Raw genomic sequence first — 15,510 nt, 5'->3', positions numbered from 1 at the left:
TAAAGGGGTATTACTCCATGCACCATCAGATATATAATATACAATTATTATTGTTCGCTAAGCTAATCTTCCAGTGTGACCTTTAATGAAAAATAGGGAGTAGTGTATGTGCTCACAGGTGCCTTAATGTAAAATGTAGGATGGCTACACCTGGGGTCTGTAATATGATGAGTATTCTGCTTAGTAAGTCAGCAAGGTGACTATGCATATAAGAGTCTAACAGATGTCGTTGGCTGCAGTTATTCAGTACACCTCTTTACACTGTAGTAGGTGACAATGGAAATTTCTATCTAGGAATCTTCTTATGGTATGAATCTTGTCACAGTAAAAAAAACTTAGCAGAGGATTTTGTAATTTACGTCTTCAGAAATAGGATATTACAGCTAACACCCTCTGCATTTTTTCACTTAATTGCTTTTGTTAATATAATATTTTTTAACAACTCACACACATGCACACATGCACACATGCAAACACACACATGCACACACACACACACACACACACACACACACACACACACACACACACACACACACACACACACACATGCACACACGCACACACACACACACACACACACACACACACACACACACACACACACACACACACACACACACACACACACACACACACAGTTTAACTTTTTTTTAGGTCATCATTAACATAATTTTATAATTTTATCATCCAGGCATCTCAAAATATTTTACTTAAAAGAAATAGGCTACTTACAACCCTACTGAATTGGAGATATAAGTTACAAATAATAGGTTTTGCAAAACTTGACACTAGGCAGATCTGGGTATGAAGTATATAGATGAAATGAATACACTGCATATGCCACTTTTAATCCTCTGAATAAAGGTTTCTTATTTAATATGTAAATATGTGCTACACAACAATATCCTTCTCCCCAAATCACTGTATTACATTCTTAGGCTGTTAGTTGTCACCGTTTGATTGGACTCCTGTTTTAAGGAAAAAAATTACAAATTATGAAAAGGACATAATTAGACTGCATTTTAATTTCATAATCGTGTATTATTAATTAATTAATAATGACATATTGTACTCATATTAGTCAGTGGTAATCAATGCAAAGCTCATTCAGAGATAAACACATATCCAACAAAGATTACCAGAAACTGCTTGAAATAAAGTTAGTAAATTGATATTGTTAGCTCATAGCCTAGTTCTTAAATGAAAATTATTCATATTGAATAATTTGGGCATGTATTCCCCATATTAAAACAGTGCCACCCTTAAAGGCTAGTATCAATCTTTCTTATGTCTTCATATTACTATTCCTATTTCCCCCCAACAAGTCTTTCTAGTAATAAGGGCAGCATCAAACAGTTCCATATATACGATTTTCATTTTAAGTGTTTTATTTAACTGACAAAAGTGCCCAAGTGGCAGGGTTCCCATAGGTTCTTCTGCATTGCCTTATACAAAAACTTGATATCTTTGACACAAAACATTTTATATTTGAAACAAAAGTTGATGCAATACTTGAATCTCATATTTTTAAAGTTTGTCTGGTTACTCTAATACATTAGATTTTCTCTTAGCTCAGGTACATGCTCAATGTCTTACATAGGTTTATGGATTTCATGTTAAATTTATGCTGTGTGTCAGAACTGAGTAAGGTATGCAAGCATGTAACATGACATCTTACAACTTTGTTTTAAGCTAGGCTGCAACTGACACTTTCTTGTAAGTGACTCCAATATTTACTAAATATATTTCAATCACTCCAGGGTTTCCTAGAAGTCTACTTCAAAGCAAGAGCTAGAAACCTCATTCAGTCTCTCAATAAGCAATTCACTCAACGAGAAAAGGTTTGCCACCAGAAAAGTTGGAAGAAATAAACTCACGACTGTTAGCCACGGATTTTCCATGTAATATGTGTTACATGTGCTCAAACATGAATAATGTTCTAAACTGACTTCAAAATAAAAAGTTAACTAGAAACGAAAATGAACAGAGAGAAAATCATTCACTTCATTGTTGTTTTCATTAATCATTGGTGTTCATAAACTTACTCACTGATATTTCATATTGTAATTTGTACCTATTTTGATACCATATAAAGAAATGGAAAGCCAGTTGTACCTTTCACTGTTGGTTAAGTATTTAGATAACTCAATTTTGTGAGTCAACCTTTACGTTTAGTGATATCAGTATTTTGTATGGGTTACATGTATAGGTTACAACACAACACAAGTTGTTATCCAAATGGTTCAGAATGCTTCTATGAAATTTTCAATGGCAAACTGTTAGAATTTCTAATCTGATTTTTCTTATTGAGTAGAGAAAAAGTGTCACCTGCATATGATAACTTAAGAAAAAAAAAGATTAAACCATTTACAGATTATATTTCTTCTTTGAAGATGTGATAATAGGAAGGACTCTTTGTTTCCTGACAGCTGCTTCACTTCAACTGATTAATTTCTAAGGATTTCTTCATGATGACAGGACAGTCTGCAACTTCTTGAGAAGAAAATAAATCATTATTTTTAATAAAGTTATTTGCCATTTCTACAATGTTTAGTATTATGTCTCTTTTGCTGTGTGATACATTTAATTTTCTTGTCACAGACATTTTCTCATCATGTAAACTTATTTTCATGGGTTCTAATGTTATATTGTTTTAATGCTTTTATCAATGTTCAGTACTCTTTCCTCTTCTCTACTGTTTTAAATAAAGAGTCATTATCAAATCTTGCATTGTAAGTCCACATTTTAAAGGAGACATGCTCCACACTGCTTCTAATACCAGTTCTTTCTCTAGGAAGATCATACACTTTACTACAATATATCTTTGAGGAATGGCAGGTTTTGAAAATATAATTTTGCTTGTTGCTCTATTGGCTTTCTCAGTTCCTTAATGTCCTTCCTGTATGTTTAAGAGTTGAGGAATCCAAGTTGTTAGAAAAGACACCATGACATTTACTCTAGTTTCTTTCAAGGACTACAAAAATTCTTAGATTGTATTTCATTTCTCCGTTTTCCAGTTCTTCTATTCTATTAAGTAACCAGTTGCTGTGTTTCAGCAAATATTCAGACTGGATGTCTCCTTTCATCCTTTTGTCTATCTTATTAAGTGCAATTCCCATTTGTTTAATTTATCAGCAGTGATTCTTGTTTCCAACATTTAATTTATTGAATTGAAGACACAGCCTGTTGGAAATCCTTTTAGTGACATCCTTTCTTTTGAAGATTTTGAATAATTAATTTATGTAGTATTACAAGTAACAAACTGGGAAAGTATTTGACAGGAAAAACTTCTATATAGTTATTTTTCCTAGCTTGAGATTCCTCTCAAAAGTGATACAGTTTTTCACTATATTCATGTTACTTTACTTATTTTGTCCTGTTTGCTACAGCAGACATCTGCACTAATGGAGCTACACTTCCACTATCTTGCATGAAACCCTGAAAATATAACTGCAATGTCACATAGTGCCCACAGAGGAACCTAAAATGTCTGCAGATGGTTAAAACAGAAACGGAAGTACAAAGCTGTAGCAGGTAGCTAATACATGAGGGGGATTTCATGGCCATGATGGAGTTGAAAGCACAAAAATAAAAAAAAATTGGTTTTAAATGTTATTGGGTCCCTGTGTTGATAAGCTGCTGAGTAATGCTGCTACACGTGCATTGATTGTATTTGCCAGAACTTCAGAAATAAGACTGATGTGTTTGGTGATGCTGGACTATATAAATGTGAGCTAATAAAGATTCACATGAAATCTGGTATAGTTCCTTATGCCTTTACTAAGCCATGAAAAATGTTGTTCCCCATTAACTGTAAGGCAGAGCCTGAGCTTAAATAAATGTATTTGCTAGGAGTAATTGAAATGGTATAGTATCTACAGAGGAGTGCACATCAGTAGTGCACCTACAAAAGAAAAATGACAAACTAAGAATATGTGCTGACTTGAAATGCTTAAACGATGCTGTCAAGAAGGAATGTTTTATTCTGCCTGTCTTGGAATATATAGGAGTCAAACTAAGTTGAATAGAGATGTTCTACACATTACATAAATAAAATGGGTATTGGCAAGTACCTCTTGAGCCAGATATCAGCAGATAACTAAGTCCATTGTTCCAGCAGAAAGATTCTGCTTTTGATGGTTAACTTTTAAGATTAATTCAGCACCTAAAATCTTTCATCATGAAATGAGTGCCTCCTCAAAGACAATGAGTGCATGGTGGTCATGATGGCTGGTAGTTTAATATTTGGACTTCATAAAAAGTCACATGATATGAAGTCAATGCCTGAGCTTTAGATCTTTGAAGAGTCAGTGCTCAAGCTCATAAAAGGGAGGTGCTGTTTTAGCAAGACTGAAATTCAGTATTTTGGCCATTGCATTAGTAGATATGACATTGGAATTAATCTATATAAATAAAGCTGTAACTGAGTTACCAAGTGTCATGTACATCTGGCAAATTCTCAGGATTGTAGTCTAACTAGACAAATCCATGCCATGACTGTCCTTGGTGTAATTTAGACATGGGGAGGCACTCAAGAGTAGGTTTGCAAAATGATAAACTCTATGTTAATTTCCAGAACAGCACCATCCTATTGCAATGTCAGTAAACTGACGGTAATCTGTGCAGATAGCAGCAATTATGGTGTGATACCAGATTTGTTGAAAGAGGTATATAATAAAACAAAACCTGCAAATTTCTGTTGTAGAATATTACCAGAGACTGTGAGAAGATATTCTCAAACTGAAAAGCAATGCATGACAGGAGTGTGGACATATGACTGCTTTTCATGTTACATACTGAGTCTTGACAGTTTTCAAAAGATCATAAACCACAGGTGTCATGAATAAAGTGATTTGACTTCTGTAAGGTTATTCTAAGATATAAATGGCTGCTGATAAGACTGGCTTTAATCTAAAAACAGACCATATTCCATGGAAGAAAATTAATGTGTCATATATCCTTCCCTCAAATCGAGTGCCTGAGAGAGCCAAATCTGATAGCAAAGATGATATGATGCATAATATCTTGCAAACTGATGAAATCCAGTAGCATAGATTTGCTCCGGGAAGCTGCTAACCGACATGTTACTGCAGACTATAATTGGCTATGTTCATGATGGGTGGCCAATTCAACAGACATAGGCAATTCATTCATTGCACAAATACTTTGTTGTGAGAGCTCATTTCCAAAGCACAAAGGTGTTATGGTATATCTAGAATGAGTTATGGTAACAACTTTGAAAAGATCAAAAGGTATGAGACAAATCTACAACAGTCGTTATGGGCTGACTAGGTTCAGATAGATAGCAAACGTGTATGTGTAGGGGTCAAATATAAATGCTGACATAACCAAGCCTGAGTCTGTGTGTTTTATACTGAACACAGATCCATTCTATTTAAAACGAAAATATCTGATTGCATATCCTTTGCCAAAAGGGCATGACAAAAGATGATGTAATAGTAATGCACCGTTATTTAAGAGGCCCTGATTTAGTAAATCTACCTACAATAATCAGACAACAAGTCATATCTGTTTAGACAATGTTCTCCAAAATTAAATTCTCATCAACTTTGTCACTAGCAGTGGAACTCAGCTCATATCCTCAGAGGTTCACCAGTATGGAAATTTGCGCCTCTCAGCTGTAACTACTTTACAGGAACCTTCCTATTTTCAGGCCAGATTTACCTCAGCAGATTATGTACCTGTTTGTAGAGGCATGCCTCTGCCTCTGTTTTCATACATTTTCTCTGCCTTCTCTTTTTCCCATCTAACATAAGATGCACAGTTTGACCTGGTATGCAAATGTTCCAGGGCTTAGCCTGAAACTAGTGAATGTTGATCAGTCCACTATCCGGTAAACAAATATAAATCAATAAAATAAATAAACTTGACTTTGTATGTGTGCATGCGTGTATGCGTGGGTTTAGCAGTTCCATAACTGACAGTTTTTGCTACAGGTTTGCAACAAGTATTTGGATAGTAGTTTGAATATTAGTTATGCTGAACTCCACATTGTTGCACAATACAACATTCCTCTGTAGGCCATTAGAGCTAGGTGCAGATTAAAAAGGTAAATAATTTTCTTAGCAGTTTGCACTGCTCTCTCAGCACCATTGTTTGTTTGTTTGTTTGCAGATAATGCATATGTGATACTGTATGGTTTGACCCATATTTGCATACCTGTCAACCTGCAGACATTAAAAATTGGTACAAAGACTCTTGAAGAGTAGGTACATCAACCATAACTTGGGACATTTAATTAGCATACAACGTGAATTCCAGTAGTACATAACTCTTCCCGTTTCCAGTAGTAGTGTGGGATACTACTCAGAAACAAACATTTAATAAATAAGAATGACAATAATGAAATTAAAGACAGAGTGTATAATTTGTAGCCTTTAATGTACTGTATTGTGAAATTCTACCAAATAGATAATTTATTTTTGTTTCTGAAAGAAGGAGATGCATGTGTCATTTTTCTTTAAATTACTGGTATGACTAGTTTGCTGGCCATGCAGTATATTTTTTTGTGTACTACACATCTCCAAAAATCACAAGTGATGGTGGGGGGGTGGTCCTGAAAATTGTGGGAAGAAGTAACTCAAGCCTGAAAATAGGGACATACCTCCAATAATAGGTACATGATGTGAAAAGATAAATCAGGATTAAAATTAAGAACATTCTTCCAAAAGGGGAGAGTTGAAAGATCTGGTACAGATGGATAGAGCTGTGGCTGTCACTCAGATGACTAGGGAGATGGGCATTGAAGAAGTCAGTAAGGGAGACAGAACAATTCAATACAATACTGACACCTGGTTGAAGAGGTCCATGAAGGTACAAAGTGGGGATACACTCTGGTCCTATCAATCAATGAAGAGTGCTACCATCACATATATGGGCATGCAGCTGTTTCACTGGGCTTGCATCACACATCTCACTTCACTGGTACCTATGTCAGATAAAAAGGGACGTAAGAGTTACATTTCTGAGTAGAAAACATCCTTCTTCTTTTAGGATGACTGTTGTGATCTTTGTCTATGACCTCCTCTCTCCCTGGTTTCAAATGATGGAGTTGAAAGGGTGGTAAATACAGTTACTGGTCTCTAGGAATTGATGGGCAGAGGGCATGGAATAATAAGGTATGAAAGCAGTGGCACTGGGCTATACTTAAGGACAGTGTGGGCAAATTAATTTGTTCTGTATTGATCTGCTAAGATGCTGGATCAGTCAGTGAGAGAAAAATGAATCTATTAACCATCTCAAAGGCCAAGGCAGACTATAAATCAAGCAACTATTCACAAAGAAAATGTTAAGCATAAGTGATGTGAAAAAAACTAGAAGACAATGTGAGGGAACAAATGCAACACTACACAAATCATTTATATCATGTTTCTGCATTTTACTGAAAAATAAATTGGATTTACTGCATTCAGTTTTTATCAAATCATTACAGAATAATAATTGATTATACTGGATGTTGTACTTCTGTAAAACAGGTGGGTGAACTGATCCAGATGATCATTTCATCTGCAGCCTAGACATTATAGTATATTACGAAAGTAAAATAAGCTGTCAGTGAAATTTCTGAGCAGTAAGTCAATGTAGAGTGAAGAGTCATGTGAGCAAATGCAGCGATTACCTTAAATTACGTCTCAGCAAACTAATCCTCAAAGTAACTATAAATACAGGTGCACACTTTGTGCTTGCAGTCTTGTACATTCACTAGTTAGTGGTGGTACGTTACAACTGAGCAATTAAAATAGGGAGTCAGTATGACAGGGTGAGGGTAACTTGTTCTGTGGAGAGAAGGAGAAGAAGTCCAGGGATAGAAAGATGGAAGGGGGTGGAGGGATGGCAAATGATAGGACAGAGAATTATTGCAGGGACCATAGGGAAATATGAAAATAAAGTGTGCACTATTTTACAGCAGCACCAACCATTACCTCATGTAGTCATATCAGACCTCTTACTTAAACACTGAAAAGGTTATCTTTTAACATGATCACCTCCCATATTTCACATGTATACATATAGTGGCAATCTGTTAGATGGACCTGTGAGGTCCATAAGGCAGATTGACCAGAATGTACTCCATTTCATAACAGACAACTTGCTATTGCAGAAATAATTGTAAAACTTTAATCCTAGCAGCATTTTAAACCACACACTCAGGAAATAAATGCTTGCAAAGATATTCTCTATTGGTCAGTTACATCCATGTAAAATATTTGAAAGTTATTTAAAGATGTCAGTCATAAATAAAGCATGAAGACATCACCCAAAAGCTTTAGATTTCTGTCTGGTTAGACAATGTTTTCACAAAAAACTCAGGCATGTAACCTGAACTTGAAAAAGACATGCAATTAGGGCCAGGATTACCACTTGTTCCTCATTAAACAGGAGAGTGCCTGTTTGGACAGTGGTGGCTTGTGCTATTGGACTGCAGCTCCCCCAGCTATACAATGAAGATAGCTGCGAGTCTCGGAACTGTGCATGCGTGATCGGCGAGTTCCTATCCAGACTGCTGTTTAACCAGTCTGAATTGGAACTGCGCATATATGCTCATCTGGACTGCCATTTCCAGTCCGGATTACAAAGAGAGGCATCTGTACACCGATGCTCAGAGATCTATGCAGTTACAAACTGTACATACTGGAAGGAGATCAAACTGCAACATCTGTAGTCATGTACGTGAGAAATCAGACTGCAACATCTGCTGACTGGCGCCCGGGAAGTAAGGGAAAAGGGATTTGTATTTAGAATTCCATTCACTGATGCAAGGAAAAGGGGATTTGTATTTGGCACTCCAGTTGCAGGGAAAGGATGCTACAAGAGAGGAATATACAGGTACTTGTATGTGTGTGTGTGTGTGTGTGTGTGTGTGTGTGTGTGTGTGTGTGTGTGTGTGTGTGTAAAATATACCTGGTGGCTAGAGTTACTCAGGCTCAAACCCTGTACCTTGGGTACAGGTAGCAAGAGCCTGAATTCCCTACCTAACATCACTTAAGAAAACTGTTGAGATTTTTGCCTCATATTTTTGTTCCGTTCTGTTCCTCATCAAATCTGTGGTTTTCTGAATTTTTATAATTAGTGAATGACAGGCATTTGAATTTCAGACTTCAACCTTATATTCTAGCAATTTTCTAAGTTGATAAGATCAATATTTGAAAATTGTCCCTATTTTTGGGCTGTATTACCCCATTATTGGCTTTGTCCATTTTTTGTGCTAAGAGGTTGAGAGCTATGGTGAGAACTGAATCCACTGAATATGTTTGGGAGCTGTCTTCCCCCATTATTGGCTTTGTCCAAGAGTTTTGTGCTAAGACATTAAGAGCTATGGTGAGAACTGAATTCACTAAATGATAGCTATTTAAGTTTCATTTTTCACATCTTTCAAGAAATAGCTGATTTGGCATAATGGTATATCACTCTGACTGTAGTGCACAGGGTCCTGGGATCAAGACTTGGCAGTGAAATGCATGGTGGTAACACATTTTATTCTAGCAGCTTTCCAAGATTATACAAGCAGTGTTTAAAATGTGTCCCTAGTTTTTGGGCTTTTGTCCCCCCCCCCAATAAATTTTGGCTTTTTCTAGATTTCTTGTGCTGCAAAGTTGAGAGATACAGTTGAGTTTCAAGTGTATTTTACAAGGGGCTGAGAGCTTCAGGGGAAGAGAAGTTTAGTGCTGCTTATGCTGAGTCTATTTGCATTGTTAATAGCATAACAGGCTGAATACTTGCTTTTGATGCAGAAGGCTGTGGGTTCTACTCCCACCGTATTTAGATGCATTGCTGATACTGTACTGTGCTGTAATTTTAAAGAGGGTGGATGCTGCAGTCCTGAGAATGTCCTCTTTGGTAGAGATACCTAGTAATTATGAACCTATCAGTTTGCCATACATTCCCTATTGCAATATTACTAGCTTATCATTTTTTTAATGTAACATAAGCAATTTATTCCTCAAGGGCAACAGGTACTTTTTGTAGATGAAACAATGAAATATAAAGTTGTTTGCTAGAAGCAACCTCTTCATTATTTACAGATCTCTTTAATGTGAAATTATTTAGATTACTTTTACTTCTGCAGAGATTGTGCATATTTACCGGTACTGATGGACTGTAGACGTTTGAGTAGACTTTTATGATGGAAATGCTATGAATTGGGCAGTTTTGTCATTATTGGTACATGCATTTTGTTTCATTGTTTACTGGAAAAATGTTCAAAACAATAAATTTAAAATGCCTTCTAACAACTGTACTTTATTATACAAGGAATATTATTTAATACAATCAGGAAGGTGTTTATTGTTTATCTGATCACCTCAGGAACACCCCCTTCCAGTTTTTGGTTGGATGTGTTCAATTAGGAACCAGTTAAAACAACTGTCTACAAGCACAAACTTTTTTGTTACTGAATATTTTCACTGATTGAGTCTAAATGCTACTGAAAGTGATGAGGCCAGATTGAAGCAATCACTTCTCTTAGATCTTTGTTTTTTTTTTTGGGGGGGGGCTAGGGAGCTAGCTCCATCATGTAGGATTTCTGCAGCACAATTCTCCCAGCTGAACTATACCTCTCAACTGTCCAGATTTTCTCAGAATGAATAGATTTTTGGTTCTTATTTTTGGTTTGTTCCTCATAAAATGTGTGGTTTTCTGGCCAATCATTTAGGAATGAAGTCACTTAATAATGACAGACATTGAGTTTCAGACTTCATGCCCTTCAGAAAAATGCATGCTAAAGCAAGACCTGTTATTCTAGCAACTAAGTTTATACAAGAGCAATTTTTAGTATTGTTTGTTTTTCCTCCAATATACTTGGCCTTGGCCTTGTCCAGATTTCCTGCATTAAGAGATTGAGAGGTATGCACAAATAAATTGCTTTATAGAATTAGGTATATCCAAACCTCTCAAATGTCCATGATTTTGGCTCAAAATGTTGCTCTCACCTAATAATCCCTCCTTAAAATGGAAATTTTGGAAGAAATGTGGAGGGTTTACAATTAATAAATAATTGTAATGATCAGAGTTACAGATTACTTTTACTTTAGAAGTGTGTGTAGATTATCTTATTTTGTAAGCTACTCAACTTAACAGCACTAATATTAAAAAGTGTCCCTTTTATGACAGGTTCCCAGCTGTATTGTGTGGCTATTTTATATTTTTGCTTCACATTTTTGGTCCATTTTTCATAAAATTGTGGTTTTATGGCAAATTAGCAGCAAATCATTAAAGACTGAAGTTAGAAAATAATGACAGACATTTCAGTTTCAGATTTCATACCCTTCAGAAAATACACATGAATGCAAGACCTACTATTATGTTATCTTTCTAAGTTTATAAGAGCAGTATTTAAAAATTGTCCTTATTTTTGGGCCTTTGTCCCACTTCTGTTTATGGCTTTTTCCAGATTTCTTGCTCTGAGGTTGAGAGGTATGACAAATGTGTCAGGGCCATCACTGTCAGCTAGGGACATTTCAAATTGTGACATACTTGTTGTACCCATCTCCCCCATGTAGTGACTCTGGATGTGTCCAAGCAAGGCAGGGAGCAGTTATGCAGTGTAAGTGTGCATAGTATCCCTCCATCCAAGGTAGACACAAGTACTACAGTGGCTTTACATCTGTCCTTGATTTTGTAGAATGATCTGGTTTTCTGTCATATTTTTATACTGTTGATGTATGCTTCTTATTATTCAGAAAATGCATGTTGTTGCAGTGCCTGTTGCTCTGTGTTTAAGTAGCAATGTTTTAATGACCATCAGGTAAGCTTGTCTGAGATTGTAAGATACAAGTAAGCTTTAATAAGCATACTGTTAAATAATTATCAACATTGAAACCCTTTTTATTTTTGCCATGCAGAAAATGTTTACATAATTAGATAACATATAAGCCTTAGGTGTTGAAATGCATATGACAGCATTTGTAATAAAGGACAGGATTACAGTATTTTCAGAAGCTCATTACATTTGTTGGAGACTTGCAGTAATCTTTGCAGGCTTTACCCATAAACTAAACAGAATGCTGTTCTATCACGTGTGGTCCCTAACCTGTGCAGTAATCCTTTAAGCAATTTATCTTGAGCTTGTTTGTTGTTTGCTGTTCATTTTTTACTTTGATCATATTTTCCCCATGAAACAAGTAGATAGTTGTCAGGCAGCAGGTCTTTTTTGGATAAGAAACATTTTTACAATGGGGGAATCACAGAGATTGCTACTTTAAGCATGTTACTTGGTACTTTTATAAAGCTGAATATAATTTATAATTAGAACTGCAGTGCAAGGAGAAGTGGTTTGAGTTGAGTGCTGCTTGTTTTTTATACTTGATTTTGACTAGTATTCCAGTAATATATTTAAAAAGTTATTTATTTTTTCATGCCTCTTAACCTTTTTGTTTCCATCTATATATTAAGTAAGCTGTCATGTAGCCAATGCACTAAAATATATTTTTTTCTTCTCCACTTCATTTTGTCTTGATTTGACTCATAATGATGGTTTGGCACCCAGGGCAGCGTATTTAATTAAAGTCCCAGTTTTTGTGGTTTTGAGCATAGCTCTGCCCCTTTCTAGTTGGCCACACCCCTTACCATTGACCCCATCCATTCAGATGTCTCCTGCAACCCCCCTTTGATTTGAAGTCACCAACGTAAAGATATGAAAAATGTCAAGTGCCATATATTTTAGGGCAAAACATACTTCCTAAGTTTCCTTCATAAATTGATAAACAGTTATTTTTATCCTGTCCTGAAATACCTCAGTGTTATATGAAACAATTGAAGCAACTTAAATTATATATGACTGAGATTTTATCTTGGCAAAAAAGTGTATTCTAGGCCTTTGCAGTTGTATTGCAAAATAATAAACTTGCATACAAATGTCCAACTTTGTGCATTTGAAAAACTGACAACCATAAATGTGATGTTTCAAAAACATGCAACATGCATTAAATGACACACAAACACCTGCATCTAGATGGCCTTGTCTTTGTCTCAGTGGAAAGAATGTTGTTAGCTTAATCACTTTTTTGACAGCTAAAATAGTTAAAAATAATCAAGAGTTAGGAAAGCCTTTATGTGTAATCCATAATATACAGAAGGTGGCTATCCAGTAAATGGTATATTGACATGAAAACTATTCACTTTTATATTAAAAGGCTAACAGTGTTACATAGCAAGTGTTCATCAGGCAACACTATGGGGGCTAATGTAATATTTTACAAGATCTTATAGGATGACCCAAAAACTACAAAACTGATTTTGTATGTAACTGGATAATGCAATATGTAAAATTTGCAGATTAAGTTGCTATTTGTAAACTCTTCTAATACATCATCATCATATTTCTGTATGGGGTCAGGGTGGTGCATTGACTGTTGTCTGTGCTGTAGCTGGGTTTTCTAGCATCTGGCACCACTCAATTTAGAACCCCTCAACTCTAAGCAGAAAGAAAAGTTCTTCAGTGTTTTAAAATACTATAGCAAACAATTTCTACAATATATACTACTCAACATGCTGAAATGATGAAATGTCAGTAAGAGATGGAATATTATATTGCATTACCGACTGATCGACTTCTTCTGATTGCTCTCCCTAAGACCTTGGTCCCCAGGTGGCTGCCCCCTTTGCCCCACTCTTGGTACACTTCCCACTGTTGCCACATCTGTCCATTCAGTGCTACTCCTTCACCTTCTTCAACAGTAATGCCAGACTATTACAGGTCTTCTGTCATAGAATTCATCTGTAACTTGGCTGGACATCCTCATTTCTTGTTATTTTCCTGTCTTACCTAAATCTTCCTTATCAGATTGTCTTCTGCCTTTCTGCACATTTGTCCAAATCACTGTTATGTGTTCTTTTTCACCTTCTCTGCAATTAGAGTTATTTATTTCCATTTGTTTGCCAGGAAAGTCCATCTGGAAAGACAAGCCCATCATCAACGAAGAAAGGCTTCACAAGAAACATTACAAATATTACAGATGCAACTGATGAAATGTACAGAAAAACTGCAGCATGCACTGTTATCAGTAGAATATATACAATTTGATGAATACACATAACAGTTTTGCAGGACTGCATATAGAATAATGCATGAATAATTTCAGAGGTTGTCAGTTAAGCCATTATATTCTATACAATAATAAAATCACTATGGAAATGAGAAGAAAACTAAGCAATGAATCAAAAGTACAATAATTACATTTTCATAAATTTTCCATAGAAATGGTGCAGAACACAGATGAAATGGCTGAGTATGTTTTAGCCTGGGGAATAGCAAGGGCATAGCAAGGTGTTTAACAGGAATACTTAATTCTTTGAAGTAATGCAAATTGTTGATGACTCTGCTCAAGGGGTAATTGAATTGTAGGATACGGAAACACAACTGATGTAAAGAACATTATAAGCTTTGTTCAGGGCCTTGTGAATTGTGAGGACATGCTTATTAGTAGAGAGAAGGATTTCCGGAGTGGAGTAGTGTTGAAGGATACTGTCAAGTAAAGGGTATTTTGCAGTGGGAAAGGACTACTCTGTGTGCAAAGTGTTGATGAGAATAAGTGAGGAGTTGGGGTTTCAGGGCAATGCAAGGATGGAGAAGTAAAGTAGTATTGTTCCAGTTGGACTGCAGGTTAGTGAAAATAGGAGAGGCATAGAGAAATGTTGGTAATAGGTAAGTGGATGCTTAGTTCAGGGTCTTCCTAAACTTTCAGTAAGGCATTGTCTGGCTCTGTACAGAGCTCTAGTTTTTGATTTGCTTTCTTGATTGCTTATTGAAAGTAGAGATTGAATTTCACTGAAAACTAATTCAATATTTGAATTATTTGAAGAGGTAATTTGAAAGTTAGGTTTACATGTGGCATGAGACTTAGGAGTAAAGAGGAGAAAATTAGTCTTTTTAGGGTTTAGTATTAGGTTAGATTAAGTTAGCTAGTTTTTTATGGAGGTACGACTCTTGGATGAGCTATGAAAGAAGGATAGGATTTTTGGAAGGGCAGGTAAGAGGTACATCATCAGTGTATTAGATTGGTTTGGCATGTTTTGGACCCATTTGCAAGTAGGTAATAATCATGTAAAACCAGAGGAGTCTGATTATAGAACATTAGGGAACACCAGCAGAGAATGGCAAAAAGGCAGATATACTAGGTTGTCATTTAACTGCTTGAGACCTATCAGACAGGTTGCTGGACAGCCATGACAGAACAGAGTGGGAGATACTTAATGAAGTTAACTGAAGCAGTTTATTATAAGAGACAGTGTCAAAGACTGCACTTAGGTCTAGGAAAACAGCATATGCAATGTTTACTGAGTCATGGCTGTGATTAATGGTGCTGATGATGTCCGTTTGCAGTACTGGTACAGTAGTGTGGTTTGTGGACACACTGACTGGAGGAGAGAAGGTTAAGGTTGTTAACCCTCTGACTAAGAAGTAGGGCATGAATGCATTTTTCCAAGATACTTTGGCTTCAGTCTGTTACCTGCTTGTATGATGTCATTTTTTGGTATACATTAATTTGA

The 15,510-nt window shown here is 36.0% G+C and overlaps 1 protein-coding gene across 1 annotated transcript in view; it reads left to right on the top strand.

Moving 5' to 3' along the window:
- Nucleotides 1-1,946, top strand: part of LOC122789920 — a 717,137-nt gene extending 715,191 nt beyond the window's left edge. Inside the window, exon 3 of the transcript XR_006362888.1 lies at nucleotides 1,764-1,946. The gene's annotated coding sequence lies outside the window, so the exon portion shown is untranslated. The remainder of the gene's footprint in view (nucleotides 1-1,763) is intronic.
- Nucleotides 1,947-15,510: the final 13,564 nt, after the last annotated feature.

This window comes from Protopterus annectens, chromosome 15.part0 (assembly GCF_019279795.1).
Source record: "Protopterus annectens isolate FY-2018-M chromosome 15.part0, PAN1.0, whole genome shotgun sequence".
Classification (NCBI taxonomy): Eukaryota; Metazoa; Chordata; order Ceratodontiformes; family Protopteridae; genus Protopterus; species Protopterus annectens.
This window is presented reverse-complemented; position numbering and strand designations above follow the sequence as displayed.